Raw genomic sequence first — 17,545 nt, 5'->3', positions numbered from 1 at the left:
ATTTGTAGAGGTTTTGGAGCCGTGAAAGTTCTAGGAGCCACTAGGGCCCAGTTTGGTGAAGACTGGATAGGGTTGCAGGTATCCGTTGGAGGTGATCCAATAGTCAATCCTGAAGGATTCAAGTGTTCTGAATCCATTTTTACCATCTATTTCTCCTGTAGATGCTTCTATTCAGCTGTATTTTCAATTTGAGCATTTAATAAAAACAAGGACAAGCCCAGTTGGGAGCTTTGGACCCAGCAGACGTAGCCCTGGAGGGGGTGAACTGCTTTATCAACTTCTTTTGCATTTGTGGTTGATTTATTTTGTAGAAAAAATTCGTTTTAATGTGTTAAATAGTAAAACGAAATAACTCTGCTATGCTTAAATGGGTCATGAACAGCTGAAAATTTCATGTGTTTTCTTTTTGCAAGACATGGAAATCTTTTAAACATGTTTAATTCTGAATTGAATACCTTGCAAACAAATTTCAAGTAGTTTCAAATTCAGATCAGTGGAAAACAAGGCAAATGCTCAGAATATTCTAGGGAATATTCCCCTGCAGATTCTTTAAGAAATCTTTTAGATTCCCTGGGAGGTAAAAATTATTTTTGTCAAAATATCACCAAGTTTACAGTCAATTTTCTCAGATTTTTGCAGGGAACTCTATGGCAAGGTCAAATTCGCCTTTTGAGCAGCATATTTTTAGATTCCCAATGGAGGGAATATTTTAGGAATCTTGAAGGAATCTTCAAGATTCCTTCGAGGGTGAAATTCGCCAGAGTCAGAATGCAGCCAACTTCATACTCATTTTTCTTAGAATTCCACAAGGAACCTAATGGCGTAGTTGGAATTTTGATCTGAGCAACATATTTTCAGAGGCCCTGGAGGAGGGAATCTTTGAGGAATCTAAAAGATTCCTTAAGCCCCAGATTCTCAATTTCTCGAATTTCAGAAATTTGACAGTCGATTTTGTATTATTCGATGCCACAAATATGATAGTGCATTCTGATTTCTCATTTCCTCATTTCATTTTTTAGCCACTTTTCTAAGTGCCAATGTAGGTGTCAACATTCATGTGCGAGTAGTGATTTTCATGTGATTGATGCCATGAGATCGATGGTCCGAACAACTTCAGTAGTTTGACATCTGCTTTTTCAGATGGCCCTTGGTTGTGAGGTATATGCAGTGTGTTCATGTACTTCTTTTGTTGTGCATTTTTCTATACATATCCTTGTTTGATGTTGACATGGGATCTTGTTTATTACATGTTTTCATGATTCCTGCTTGATGTGACGTGGAATCGTCTACGTGAGATGTATTTGCTATCATGATTCATCATGTTGTGTTTTGAGATCACTTTGTTGTATGCTGATGGGATACTCAGGTTGTCGTCGTGTATGTTTGCATTGAGATCCCTTTTATGCCATGTTGGTGGGATGCTCATCATGCATGAGTTTGTGTCATACTGATAAGAGTCTTTTGATTGAGAGTTCGTGTAGCGGAACATCTCTTGGAGCCACTCCTACGTGAGGGCATTTTCCTTGTATGATAACGACATCACTTCTATGTACACCATCACTATTGAAAGAACATAATGCAGCGGCCTACACCATCTTAACACCGGGGCCCGAAGACGTAGTCCCTCCTGGACGAACTTCGTTATCAATGGCTTATGTTTTTTATGTTGCTGATGATTTTCTTGTTCCTCTTCTTTATAGCATGTAGATGTATTCATTAATGTTCTTTTAAAAATGAAATTTAACACATCATGAAAGTAAAAGGTATTGGAAGGGTCCTTCATCACACTCGGACCTAGATCAAGTGGTATCAGAGCGGTCTTTGCATTGATGTGAATTGCAAGCATGAACAGTGGAACGTGTTGCAACAGAGGATGAAAAAGCAATGTATGAGACCATGATCAAAATTTCCAAAAGAGTGGAAATAATGTATGAAACTCTACAGAAAGAGACAGAGGAAAAAAAATGATTGCAGCTTTGGTTGCAAGCCATGGGAGAGGCCCAGGAAGAACTTAAGAACAACAAGCAGAATCTTCAAACAGAGAACGTTGAATTGAAGATGCATCTACATGAAGAGAAAGACGAGAAACATAATTTGCTACGACAACTGGAAGCAAAGTATGAGGCCTTGGAAAAGCTGGAGCATGACCCATGTGAGGCAAAAATTAGTTCTCTGAATTCATGTATCTGTTCTGATGATGATTTCGCTGTTTTTGAAAATCATACCACAGGAATTGGCTCTAAACTGTTGAAGAAAATGGGGTATGAAGGGAAAGGCTTGGCCGTTAATGGCCAAGGCATTATCAATCCCATCAAAGTAGAAGAGTTACCCCATCAGGAAGGACATGGGTATGTTAGAAAGGAAGTTGGGGAATGCGCTGAGATAGCTAGCAAACCACCAACAACAGATGATGTGAAGCCCTCATCAGTTCTTTCCAAATTGATAGAGGAGGTAAAAGATGTTTATTTCCTTTCAGTTACGTCTTCATGTAGTATGCTTTCTGTTGGAGATTTGGAGATCCCAATTACAGGGACAAACATAAGGCTCCTTACAAGGTCGAGGCATGAGGAAGAAAAACTTGATGTTGATAATCAAGGCATAACTCAACCATTCGAGGTTGTGCAGAGACCTCAATTTGTAGGCTCGAGATACAGCAAAGGAGAATGCTCAAAGGTGTCGTATGCTTTCGAGACATCGTCGAAATCATCGAGGAAAGAGAATGATGGGAACCCATCCCCATCATCCCATAGTAGTTTCCATTGTAGGGAAAGAGCTGAGGCAAGCTCTCATTGCCATACTTACACCAAAGATGGCAAGGAAAGGTATAATCAGTCTCGACATTTGAATGCTCATTTCGGTTATAATCATGTTTTTAATGATGAACGTAAAACATGGAATCGAAAATCATGTACCTTTTGTGGATTACATAACCATGCATTTTCTAAGTGTTGGAAAAGAATGGAAACACACAAGAGGAAGAGGTGTGAAAGACCTTCTCAACAACAGGTAAAGAAACATGTTAAGTAGATCTAGAGGAAGAAAACCTATTGCAGTCATTGTGATAGAAGTGGTGACCAAAGAGCCACTTGTTGAAAGCTCTATCTAGAAGAACGCCACTTGTTTGCATCCCAGTCAGCATGTGGGACCTACTAAGTTTATGTGGTGAGCAAATAGCCACTAAACTATTGACACATGGCATGTTAGCATTTACTCTAAAACCTGCATAAAAAGACAAAATAGAATATATGCAAAAAACAAAAATCATTTTAATATAATTATTAATATAACTATATAAAAACAAAAAAAAACCATTAAAAGCATTGAAATCCAACGAATTATGCAAAAAAATATAATTATAACAAATTCCAAACAAAATGAATCCATATAAAGACAAATATTAAGATTCATAAAAATCCAATGAATATAAGGTGTGTTGGACATATCCCACACGGTAGAAGTGTTATTAAAACAAACTACCCTCCATATTTAAATATAAAAGAATGGTCACACCAACCTTAAAACTCCGTGCCACTATTTAATCGGTTCATGTCAAGACGATTATATACATTAACACTCCGTGCCACTATTTAATCGGTTCATGTCAAAATGATTATATACATTAACACGTTATTTTGGAGAGGTGGGGGGTTTCAAACCGCAACCTTTGCCCTTCCAAACGACTCTGCCACCAATCAACCACGGGGTCAATCCTTGTTATCTCCCACATTTTTATAATATATAAAACATGACTTTCAGTGCGGCCAGAAGAGAACAAGGGACAAAACACTGAACGAGAGAGCGATGGAACAAAGGTGTTTCAGCATAGAGGGAGTCCGCCCTGGACATGGGAAATGAGGCAGATGCTTAGAGTATTTCAGAGAATATTTTCTTGCAATTCTTTGATGAATTTTTAAGATTCCCTAGGAGGTAAAAATTATTTTTGTCAGAATATCACCAAGTTTACAGTCAATTTTCTTAGATTTTCATAGAGAACTCTATGGTGAGGTCAGATTCGCCTTTTGAGCAGCAAATTTGCAGATTTTCAGTGGATGGAATCTTTAAGGAATCTTGAGGGAATCTTCAAGATTTTTTGGAGGTTGAAATTCGCCAGAGTCAGAATGCAACCCACTTCATACACATTTTTCTCAGAATTCCACAAGGAACCTAATGGCATAGTCAGAATTTTCATCTAAGTAGCAAATTTTCAGAGGACCCAAAGGATGGAATCTTTGAGGAATCTAGGGGAATCTAAAAGATTTCTTGAGCCCCAGATTCTTAACTTCTCAAAATTCAGAAATTGGACAGTCAATTTTGCACTATTCGATGCCACAAATTTGATGGTGTGTTCATATTTATCGTTTGCTCATTTCATTTTTCAGCCATTTTTCTAAGTGCCAGTGCAGGTGTCAACATTCATGTGCAAGCAGTGATTTTCATGCGATTGATGTCGTGAGATCAATGGTCCGAACAGCTTCAGAAGTTTGACAACCGCTTCTTCAGATGACCCATGATTGTGAGGTATATGCAGTGTGTTCATGTACTTCTTTTGATATGCATTGTGCTGCACAGATCCCTGTTTGATGTTGACGTGGGATCTTGTTCATTACATGTTTTCATGATTCTTGCTTGATCTGACGCAGAATCATCTATGTGAGATGTATTTGTTGTCATGGCTCATCATGTTGTGTTTTGAGATCCCTTTGTTGTATGCTGATGGGATACTCAGGTTGTCATCTTGTATGTTTGCATTGAGATCCCTTTTATGCCATGTTGGCGGGATGCTCATCATGCATGAGTTTGTGTCATACTGATAAGAGTCTTTTGATTGAGAGTTCATGTAGCGGAACATATCTTGGAGCCACTCCTACATGAGGGTATCTTCTTTGTATGATAGTGACATCACCTCTATCTACACCATCACTATTGACAACACTTAATGCAGTGGTGTACACCATCTTGACACCGGGTCCTGGAGGCATAGTCCCTCCTGGATGAACTCCGTTATCAATGCCTTATGTATTTTATGTTTCTAATGATTGTCTTTTTCTTCTTTAAAGCATGTAGATGTATTCATTAATGTTCTTTTGAAAATGCAATTTAACACATCACAAAAGTAAAAGGTCTTGGAAAGGTCCTTCGTCACACCTGAACCTGGATCACTTTATCGCTTGGATTCTTGAAAATCTGCCGCCAATCTAGCATTAATGGACTGAATTTGGGGGGAACGGTTGAATTTGAATTCAAAAGGCCCTATAAATTAAAAGTGGCTATCCAACGAAAAACACTTTCCATTTTGAAAATCTAGTTGTTGCGCTATCAGGTGTGTATGGACCTTACGAATTTTGAGGCTTTGAGAGAAAGTTCAGTGTTTGAGACATTGCCGAAGGAGACGTAGGACCTCATGAATAGAATGATGTGAACACCCGAGGAAGTCGTGCAAGAAGTTATGGTAGTAGAATCCCTAAAGAGTGTTGGAGTAATAGTTGAAGTCCCTAAATCCCCCAAAACACCAACCTAAGAAGGATAAGTAGGCTATGATCCTGGTGTGAGTATCACCAATAAACCCACAAAAGACTAAGCTCACATTAATGGGAAGGCCATTAATCTGGAGGCCAATGAGGAAGAATTTGAAGAAATCCTGGTGGATGAAGAAGATGTAGAAATGGAAGTTGAAACCCAAGGTGCGGACCCTATTACCAGGCTACTAGAATATGTTCCTCAATGCAAGGGTAAAGCCAAGGTCTCGAAGTAAATAGATGAGAGAAAGAGCTCCATGCAAACTCCGTTTCTCCCATATGACCTTGTTTATGAGAGACTGCACTTAGGGCAGGTTCTTGTCCTAAATTTTGAAGATTGGGACCTCGTAGATCATGAGAAATTCCCGCATTTAGCGATTGAGCAGCTAATGCGCCGATAGATTGACGCAATGGCTGGAACGATTGAATTGGAGCCACGCACATGGCTCAAGGGTGTAGTGAAATCCGGGTTTCTAATCCTACTTTGGGTGCCACATTACTATCACGCCCCCAGTCACCATCTTTGTCATCAGGCAACTGCTCTACTTGGTGCATGATGGGTATTTGTGGCTGGAGGAGCCCATTCCCATCACAGATAACTTGATTCATCAGATTGCATGGCTACCTTACTCAGGGGAGGATCCAACCAAGATATCAGAGGGAAAAGGTGGCGAGTTGGCCCTCGCGGAAGTGATGAAGAAGAAGAAGCAAGGATATGCCATCTCCAGCATTAACAACCCTACAGTCAAAGTTGCAGCACAAATATTAGTAGGGAAAGTGATGTGAAAATGCTACATGGATGAGGTGCTTGTGCCTATGGTTGCGCTAGCAGCCCATTGTGTTGAAGGATTCTAGTTCAACTGTGCGAATTATCTATGCGGCGAGTTCCTTTTGAATTGTTACGAGGAACAGGAGCAGGGCAAGATGTTCCACTATGCATGGCTTTTGCTCTCAATCGTATTGGTGGCATGGGAGCTACCCGAGGATAGCCAATTCTCTCCAGTCACGTTGGACCTTCTAGAGGCAGCGAAGTATGCTTCGTTGTGGATGACCAAGGATGCGCAGTGAATAAAAGAAAGCAAGATCTTTTGGATCTTGATGGAGATGAGTATCCGAATGGGGATCAATCGCAAGCCGTGGTTGTCACCCACAGTATATGCTAGTTTGCAGAGCTTTGCAGATTTCAAAGCGGATTTCCACCATGTGTTTATCAGGGCGCGAAAGGAACCTATGAAGACATGGCATAACCTACGATATCTGGAGACTGATGATGTAATTTTCATAGTCCTCGAGTCTTGGCTGTCGGAGTGGCACACTCCAGCTCTCTCCTTGGTGGAAACAGACAAGTGCACTATGCAGCGCAAGAAGGAAGAAACAAAGCTCTGGATGGTGCCGCTGGTGGAGAAACAAAGAAAAGAAGAAGTAGAGGCTAAGGCCCAGGCAACACGTGATGCCGTGAAACTGGCAGAACAACAGAAAATAGGAGGAGAAGAGCGCGAAGGACAAAATTCACCTTCACCTGGGGCTAAGGCAGAAATATAGACAGAAAAAGGTGGGGAAAAACCTTAGATGACATCCACCCAACTCAAGCATCTGTGCCCACAAGAGAAGGTAGCCTCGCGGAAGAAAACCAAGGCTTCAAAGACATCCTTGGACCCAATCACCATCACTAAGGGAGATTTGAACGACATTGGTGAAACAGTGAGGGATGTCACCGCAGAATCCCTCCAACAGTTCAAAGAACAACAGAATTTGGTATTAGGGGCTCTTCGGATAGAACTACAGGAGTTGCAGGTTCGCACTCAACAGGCTAGCACAGTGTCTACCAGCCTCGCAATCGACACTTCAACTGCTGAGGAGATGTTGCGCACAAGGGTGAGCAACACGACAGTGCTACCAAATGGGGCACTCACTACAGAAAATGAGGCCGACAGGCCCACAGTTAGCAATTTGAAAAGGGTAGGATTGAATATGGTCGCGCTCCCTCGAGAGACACTCTACCTCTTGCAGGATGGAGTCACTACGGAGCTTAGGGCTTGGGAGAGCTGCGCTCTACAAGTGATGAGTGAGAAGTGCATCAACATCAAGCATTTGGACCTACAACACAATGAGGCAGTGCGACAAAAAAAACCAAATAATGTAGGCAATGGAGGAAGCTTGCCGAATGGTCCTAGAGTTGGACATTCAAGTAGAAGAACCGGTAGAGGCATGTGCCTGTAAGTTGGTCACATGAGTTCATGATGCTCAAGCAGAAATGGCCCGGTTTCAGTTGGAGCAGAACCTCCAGATCGCAAAATTGTAGTTGCGGGCTTAGCCTTCAACTCCACCGAAAGTCAGGTAACAACATACCACCGTTGTTACAGAAGCAACATCGACGATCGACTATGCAGTAGTGTTTCTGGGAAAACTGGTGTCCATTTAGAGCTACTAGTCCCACTAAGATGGGTAGCTATCTTAGAAACAAACAATTCAAAGTAACTTGCATTTTCCTTTATGAGAGATAAATGAGAGAGAATCAGAGAGTACCAACCTCAGTCTTTCGTTTGGCTCCTTGCTTGTTTCCTCTCTCCTTTGATAGAGCTTCACCACTCCTTTCTCACTTGTCCCACTTCAAAGAACACCTGTAGAGTCAAAGCAGTGAAATACCATCAAAGCATAGAGATCTATAACCATAAACAATGTAGAATCAAATGTACATTAACCATAAAAATGCATACACAAATACAAGATTCAGAAATATACAAGTATATGGAGGAAAACTCAAATAGCTTTATTGATAGAAGTAGTAGATGAGAGGATTACAACCCAACTATCTGATCTAGCATCATCCTCCCAACATGAAAGCCCTCTTCACCTCATGAAAAGCTAGATCACCCAACGATACAATGTCTCAAAGAGAAACCAACAACACTTCCTTACAAATTACAAAATTCCAGCCTCTGGATCTCTGGGATGAGGGATCCATATATAGATATTTGTAGGGTGGTGAGTCAGCTTCTGGAATTTTTATTAGTGCCATTTCACTAATAGTTTTTGGTTCCACTTGGAGATTTCATGATCTCTTACACTTCCCTGGGCGAATTCAGAGAGGCAAGTGTCATATGAGTAGTTTCTAGAAGATTCTTTGAGTTTCCACCTAGAAAACTGCCTCTGCCATTTGTCTGCTCTTGCTCATCGCACCCTATAGAAGGGATTTTCAGTATGTATTGCACCCTTTGTGTGTAGCAGGTGAGATGCATCGCACCCTCAGCATGGAGCAGTCTGTGTGGTCCAGTTTTGACCAGTTCTGAGCAGTTTTTCAGGGAGAACTTCTAGGAAATGATGTAATCAGTTGACCTTGATCCTTTAAGGTATGAAACAACACTTTTAGGGGTTTGAGAGCCCTTGGTTTATTGAAATATGTGATTGGAGTTGCAGTGCCTAAATATGTCTATAACAAGTAGCAGACTACATGCAGATTTTTTAATAGACATTCGAGGTCCTCACCACCCTGCAGGAGGACCCGAATGTAGAGCACCTACAGACAGAGGTGTGCAAGCTACAACAAAAATATGACAAGGTCAAAGGGACCGTGTAGACGGTTTCCCTTACATAGAGGCTCACACTGATGCATGAGGCAAAGGCACTGAAGGAACAGGTGGATGCCGCTGCACATAAAGAAGCGGTCTTAAAAGAATGCATATAGCCATGGATAGATGAGGCTTATGTGATAATAGCCTCCACTAAAGGAAATGTTGCACAACTGTAGGTAGCTCAGCAAAAGATTCAAGGTAGCAGTTCAACATAAGTCACCGAGCAGCGTGCGGAAGAAGTCCAGTAGGCAGCCGCTCAGTGCGCTGCTGAAGTTGTGGTGATCCAAACAGACCTGAGAGGTCTTTGCGCTAAGATCTCCACACCTACAAAGTGACTCGAGGGCAAGCCACAATGTTTGTGTTGTAGGCTTGTTGGGCACGAGATCCCCCAAGGGTAGTTTTTGGGCTAAAAGCCCATATTTTGGTCATAATTTTGTAATTCAAGTGTAAATACTCCACATTTTGTCATCGCGGAGCACGCAGGTGTTAAAGAGTCATAGGGTTGTCTGCCCTTATTTTGAAAAGGTAATGTCAGCTGTTGAAGATCTACGCACGGTCCACGGACCATGGGATTGTATAAATAGAACAAGCTCTAAGTAGTTAAAGGAATAAATCGATGAAGCAATGAAGATATGATGTACGAGAGATAACTCTGAAGTAGAAGTCTAAATCTTGGGTCGTAGCGTAGGTAAAGGCTCTGTAACTTAGTGCATAGAAGCCTAGAATTCTGTAGCTGAGTGCGTAGGCAAGTTGAGTCTGTAATTGTTTGGAATTATCAATAAAGAGGAGTATTCTACAATTTTTGTGTCTTTATTTCCTAGTTATGCATCTGGTTATGTTGGGTATGAATTTTACTTATAATTCTTATATGATGAGCAAATATATGTAATTGTGTTGGATAAGTGAACGCAAATAAGAAAATATGTTTACACGAAGCTAACTAAGATCTATTAATAAGATAAGTAGGACACTTAGTCTGGTTTGGGAAATATCACAGTTGTTGCCCTAGCAGCACAAAAGTATATCAACCCCTAGTTAGGGCTGCATGAAAACCGATTGTACCCTTTCAAAAATTTACTAAAGAGTGGAACAGAGGGCTAAGCAAACTACATGAAGGCATATATAGCTAGAATAAACTGACGTCACATCAACCTCAAGGGTGCGGAAATTTGGTTCCAACATCCCCCATACTACTTCAGGTGAGACTTCAGTTCGCGGTCTGTGGGCTGATGCCGAAAGGGCCAGTAGTGTAGGGATTTGTTTGGCTAATTAACGCTGAACTTGGGTTAGGTCCCCTCAAGCCAACAATATTGTTGGCGTCCCTTCCTATTTTCAGTATGGGGGGAAGGTGGGGAGCACAACCAATCACATGGTGCCACATAACTAGAAGTAAATTGGGATGCTTTCCATTATAGGGGAGGTACATTCTTGATAACGTTTGGATAGTAATGTGCCCCCTCTTATATACAATTTTCCATAGCTTCTTGATCTAATGATGCTCAGCCTTCTCAGTGATTTCAATCTACGCAGACTTCTACACTTGTTTTTCCCTCCTAATATTTTCTTCTGGGTTTGAAGGCAAATGGACTCTTAGCTTATGGGTGCTAGCCTATTTCTCCTCTATCATGGGAATTAATGACCATAACCATTTTCCTCATAGCTTACCTTTCATTGGTCTGATATTCATTGTGATGTGTCTAATTCTTGACCTCTTTTATCTATTCTTTAAACGTCTTGATTGGTAAACCAATTCGAAGTTCTTAGACTTAGTCCATTGACATCAATGCCAATTAATGCCAATAGATTTCTATGGATATGGGAAATACACTAGTATGGATGTTGATAGAAGATTGGATTAAGTTATATCAAATGGAAAAGAGCACAATAATATTATATATATCAGATTTATTATTATTGAATGTTTTAGGAGAAGCTTAAAAAACGAATTGTGGAATAAGTTAGGGGTTTTGTATCAGTATGATTCCATGGTGAACAAAATTTTCCTACAAAAGTAGTTATATAATATAAGGATCAAAGAGGGAGACTCATTGATAGTGCATTTTAATGCCTTCAATACTATGGTGAGTCAACTATTCTCTATTCATATTTAGATTTTATATGGATATAGTTGTATTATTTTGTTGTGTTCCTTACTAGAATGATGGGATAGTCTAGTTGTGTGTGTTATTAGTAATGTAACTATTTTAGCTCTTGATAAAATAGTTGCATCCTTCTTATTAGAGGAGATGGCATGAAAGATCATGCAACGTTAGAATTGGATGCCTTATCTATAAGAGGAACCTCCTGTGGTAGAAATAAAAATATGTTCTCAACTGAGAGATCTAAATATAGTAAGTTAGAAATCTCTAAGAAAAATCATAATGGTATGATAGACATGTGGAAAATAATGGAATTACAGGAAACATTATGGATCGAAAAGTGTTGAAGAATGGAAGGGACTTGATGATTCTTCATATATTGAAGTAAAAACCTATTGATGTTGCGATCAACACCCTCCAAATTTATTCCTACATGTGAATTTTGGAGCCTACTAATGATCTAACAATCTATCATTCCATAATTTGTCCATGACCTATTAATCTTACCTTAAGTGTTCAAGTCTTATTTTTGGTTTCTAAATGTCAAAGTCACTCACTCGCATATGTTTAGTTTGTAATACGTTCATGAGCACATTATTTTACACAAATTCGGGTAGGCACAGTGTAGTTCATAAAGACAGTGCATGTGCAATGTTCAACCTGTGTCGACAGTCAGTGCACACTTTCAATTAACAATCTCTCACTTTTGGCTACGAATGTACTTCTATTGCAATGAGTTGTTCCAATTGTCACATTTCTCACCTTCACTTTTGCAAGTGTCACTTTCATGTTTACGACGATTTATTTTGTTTGTGTTCACTTTAATAAGTGTAGTTTCCATGTTGTCTTCACTATGACATGTGTCTCTTTCAATGTCATTGCATTTGCAAGTGTCATTTGCACTTTTCTCTTATTGTTACAAATGTTGTCCTCTAGCATGGGAAGTGTCGCACATTGTAAAATCAAAGTTGTGGTTCATTGTGAGATGTAACTTTGGTACCAATTGGTCATAATTACCATGTATACATGTACTAGACCCATTCCTAGAGTTTTATGCATTATCGTACTAGTATCATCACTGTCGTCACAAAGTGTACCCTAAGATTCATACTTGGAGGAGGTTGTTTTTTTGTCATTACATTGAGGGTATCATGTTTTCCTTGTGTACTGAGTGTTCAATTTCGTGTCATCAATTTTTATGAGTATGTGTTGTTGTATATCAATGTTGCACAACTAAACCTTCAAATATTTAAAATGTAAATTCCAGCATGGAACCAAATTTGTAGAGAAAGGATTTATGCTTCCCATATTTTCAAACTCAAAGGAAGACATGAAGGTGTCATGATAACGATGCTCCTCTCCCTAGGGAAAGGGCATAATCACCACCTCAAGAAATCTTGTAGTCCAAAAAAAAGCTTTTATGGTAGTTCTCATTGATATATTTCTTAGACTTTGGGGCCTAAGAGGATAGAGTTTTGAGGATACCTATGAATATTTGTTGGCAGCTCTATAAGAGGAGCACCTTCTTGATTTCTTGAAGATGATAAAGTTGATGTTAAAGGGAATATTTCCCGGATCCATTTGATTTAGGAAGGGGAGAATTTTTATGGGAGCCATTTGGTATCAAATATTATAATTTTATAGTTTTGTTTTTTATTAAAAAAAAAATTGGCCAAAGATTGGTTTTGATAAGCCATATTGGTGTTCTTGGTTTCTTGTATAGAGAGGTTCTTTAATAAACAAATTTGGCTCGAGGCCCTATTTCACACCATAAACATATGGTCATTGAATCTCATCAAATCAATTCACAAGCTAGTGCCCACACAAGGTGCCAAGGCAGGAGCCCACAGGGGGCCATTGCCTTTCCACTATGTGTCGAAATAACCTATGGGCATGCAGGTATCATTAGAAAAATTTTGAGGTTAAAAACATGCCTCAAGACAAAATTGTGCAACCAAAATAAAGTTTATAAGAACCAATAGGATTCAAGGTGATGATGTCAACCATGGGGTATGATTCACCATTTTTGGAGTAAAAAGTAAAAAGATTAAAAATAAAAAGAATAAAAAAACTAGCTTTTCAACTCATATTTTCAACTTACCTTACTACATTTTTACTGAAATTTCTAGTGGGAGAACTTGTTTGATGTGGAAGTTAATTACTCATCAAACTAGTACCATGTTGCATATTTTTGATGGATCCTACTACATAAAATATGAGAAATACATTAAAAACGTGATTGCAATCATGTTTTTTCATGTATTTCTTATTTTTCATGTAGTAGGGTCCATCGAAACTATGCAACATGGGTACTCCTTGGACGAGGAATTAAATTCAACATCCAATGGGTGCTCCTCCTTGAAATTTGAGTAAAACTGTCAAGAGATAAGTTGAAACTATGAGTTGCAAAAGTAGTTTTTTCTTTTTTCCCTCCAAAATTTGATGATGTAATCTAATACTATTTTAATATTGCTACTATTATTTTATAATATTCTGTAGGAGGCCCATTTTATAACTCAAAATTTTCTCTAATGATTAATCCATCATATTATTTTTCATTATTCAATATGGGATAAACCCACATCATGTTAATAAAATAAAAATTAATATCAACATTCATACCACTATCCACCAAAGCCACACCCATAGAAGTCACTGAGAGGAGGAGCCCCAAACTAATGGTGAGGAAGATTACAAGTGCTCAAGATGTCGGTGGAAGCTAGAAGTAGTGGTTTATATAAGCCACTAAATAATGTTTTCATCGACCAATGTGGGATAAAAAAAATCACCAGATGCATCATACAACTAAGAGTGGCTGCTACCACATGTTCCAAGAGATAATACCATGAGAAAATGGTTTTTTATCACCAAACAACCAATATGGAGCAGTGAGCATATAAATTATGTAATACGTTGGTGCTTAGTCTATACAGGGTGTCAGTTCTTTCGGAATTTATGAAATTAAAAAGGTTGATTTTCATTTTTGGGACTTTGAAACAGTATGAAATGAGAAAAATAATAACTAATTGAAGATACAGTCAAAATAACAATGATTTCTTGTGTTAGTGACGGCCTTCCTTTAGTAGAAGGCTTAGATGATGGGTGGGACCAAACATACTTGGATATTGTGAATCTTGGAGGAGAGTGTAAGAACCTTTTCAATATAGCTATGATATTGCAAAATCACTGCAAGCATCCATATCTCTCTTAAGGTGTTGAGCCAAAAGGAGTCTATCTGGAGCTGATAAGTGATAAGTTTATTGATACAAATTCAGAAAAGGAATATATCGTTTTGGAAAATTATGTCAGAATTAAAAGCTATCAAGGCTTTATGATCCTTGTGTTCTAGAGCTACAATTGTTATTTCATAACATGTCGTAGGAGAAATCTTAGCACAATCTAATGATGAGATTGATGTTGCTAGTGAACATGAGGATTATGGCCCAAAATCAAAAGACTGTGAAGCAAGTGACATTGATTTTGATGAAAAGAGGAGGAGGTATGATCAAGAACTTGAAACCTATCACGATTGAGCTTATGAGGTATATGTTGTTTCTAAAGAAGGTAGTACAAATGAGAAAAACCGTGTAGAATCAATTAATGGTATTATTGATAACATACTTTGGAAAGACAATGGGACTTATTCATGAAGACTATTCAGATGCTAGTGTCAAAGATAGTGAGGCAAACCCATTAATGGTGTTACTAAAAAAGGAATAAAAAACATCCAAAGAAAAACTAATGGAGCTCATCTATGAAATTATAAAGTTGCAATATGGTAAAGATCCTTCTGGAGAAATGTTGCGGTCACCTTGGATCTATCACTTTAGCTACAAATCTGGTAAGGCATGGAACAAATATATTATTTTGTGGAAATGCATAATTTATGGCAAAGTGGAAGCTACATGAGCTTCTTATGCCAATGATTTTTAACAAAGTGAATGAAATTCAATTGTGGCAGGGGAACTTCATGTAGTTGGTATAGAGTGGCATGAGTCAAGATGTATTGACAATCATTTGTGTGAAAGAAGTGGTAGGAAAGGCGATCTAGGAAACTAAAGATTATTTTTAAGTTTTGAAGACAACATGTTTCAAATTTTTAGTGGAGATCACATAGAAGGCTTACTAGTAGGGTCAAACATGCTTACAAAAGCATTGGATGAGGCTCAAAAGAAGGTGGAAAACTACTTTTTTTTTTTAAGATTAGGAAACAACTATTTGAGTATGATGAATTCCTCAATAGACAACAAAATTGTATTTATACAGAGCATAGACATTCTCTTGAAACTGATAATATTCAACCTAAAATGTTAGATTATACATAACTTACCATGGCTGATATTATAAAGGTGAACATATGATTGGCTCTATTTTTAGTGCTTTTAAGGCCCAACGCACCCTAATGCCTTAGGATATTGTCTTCACTAGTAGGTTGACCCTATCTAGACTTGCATTGATCACAAACAACTTTCCTTATTCTAGGGATCCTCTAATTCTACAGATTCAAGAAAAAGAAAAAGAATTATGAAGCTTCCTCTTCTATAAGCTTCTATAGGTTGTTCTAATGATTTACCTTGGATGAAAGTCTCGAATCCTATCCTATCCTACCTTGGATATTTCACCGCTTATCCCTTTAGCTCATTCTCCCATTAAGAGTGGATCTCAAGCCTAAATTGGTAAATGAATAAGAATGTTTAGACTACCATCCTCTCCTATATATGTACTTCCATCCAGAAGCTAGGGGTTGGATTTTGGAGATATATTATACCCTCATTTTTTTGTCGTGAGAGTCACTATTTCATGCATTAGGGTGACATAGAGATACACTTTGCGGCAAGGAAGGACAAGTCAACTTGGAGGAGCTATTCTACAAGATCAACTCCTATACTTGGTTGCAACTCTCTCCATTTATATTAATACAAAGAGTTCATCGTTTTCATATATGTGATGTTATGATTTCATGTATTTCAATACCATTTTAATCTATTGAATGAAGTGATTGGATGATGCTACATAGATGTTGTAGATATTTGGATTGTGTTGTTTAATTGTGTAGGTTATAATTATAGCGACCGCAGCTAGGATTGGAACATACAAGCTAAGAGAGGAACGAGGCTTATGACCAATTCCACGTAAGGTTAATCCCTTTGTCCATTTAATTTAAGGAAACCATTGGTTTCTTTGCTTTCTGTTGTTTTAGACTAGGCCATCAAGTCTACAGAATATACTTTGTCTGGAGTCATAGATTCCATATAACAGAGTCGATATTCTAGATGGGGCTCCTACTCCAAATAGTGTGAGGCCTAATTGGGACTTCACATCAGGGAGAACTCATTGGTTGATGGATTTCCAACACCATCAAGAAAACCTCATCAAGGAAATGAGGGAAAGATGACAATATGTCCTTGCTGAGTCTATTTTGAACCTCTTATCATGAATGCCTCATCCCCAAATCATACTTCCAGGGTATTTTTCCAATAGATCGGATGGTGAACCTTTTATCCCCGATGAACTTCTTTATGGCTTGTGTCAATTCACATTTTATGGTGAGGGTGATACATCTATAGTCAAGCATGCATATCTCTTTCTTAAGTTTTGTGAATATTATTGGATCGAGTGTGAAGATGTGGCTTATGTGCTTTTCTTCCTCATGCTTGAAGGTCGAGCTAACCAATGGTGTCATACCCTACCACTCACTCCCATTCATTCTTTTCAACACATTATCAAGGAGCACAATTTAGCATTTGATGGATATGATTACTTTGATGTCCTTAAAAGAATCAATTGACTAAGAATGAAGCCTATTGAATCAATTAAGGATTTTGCTAATCGATTTCTTCACTTTTGCTATGAATTTATAGAAGAAGATATGGATTGAGATTTATTTAAATAAAATTTTGAGCATTTGTTTCATATCTCTTTACATGGTGAGTCTCAACCCTATGATTCTTTAGCTCTCCCAACTTTTCAAATACATAAGAGGTAACTAATTTTAGATGAGGAACCTACCGTTCCTTCCATTCCTTGTTCTCCTCCTTTTTATGTGCCTTGTGTAGAACCTATTTAATAAGAAAAATATGAAAATCATATTGTTGAACCATATCTTCAACCTTAATCCATTTCCCAAGATTCAAATCTACTAGAGCAAACCTTAGAATGGTTCATGGAGCACAAGGTGAAGACTAATCCTTCCATTCAGTAAGATAATGCTAACGCTCATAACATTAGTCTTGAATCTTGTTTGGATACTTTCCACCATCTATCACCTCCTTCTCATGATCCCTTGCTCCTTGATCTTCTTGATCAATATCTTCCAAATCCAAGCAATCAACAAGTGCAAGGTAGTCACATTTCATAG

The sequence above is a fragment of the Pinus tabuliformis genome, chromosome 7 (assembly GCF_031772625.1).
Source record: "Pinus tabuliformis cultivar Carrire ecotype Pingquan chromosome 7, CPIR1, whole genome shotgun sequence".
NCBI classification, from domain to species: Eukaryota; Viridiplantae; Streptophyta; class Pinopsida; order Pinales; family Pinaceae; genus Pinus; species Pinus tabuliformis.
Note: the sequence above shows the minus strand (reverse complement) of the source record.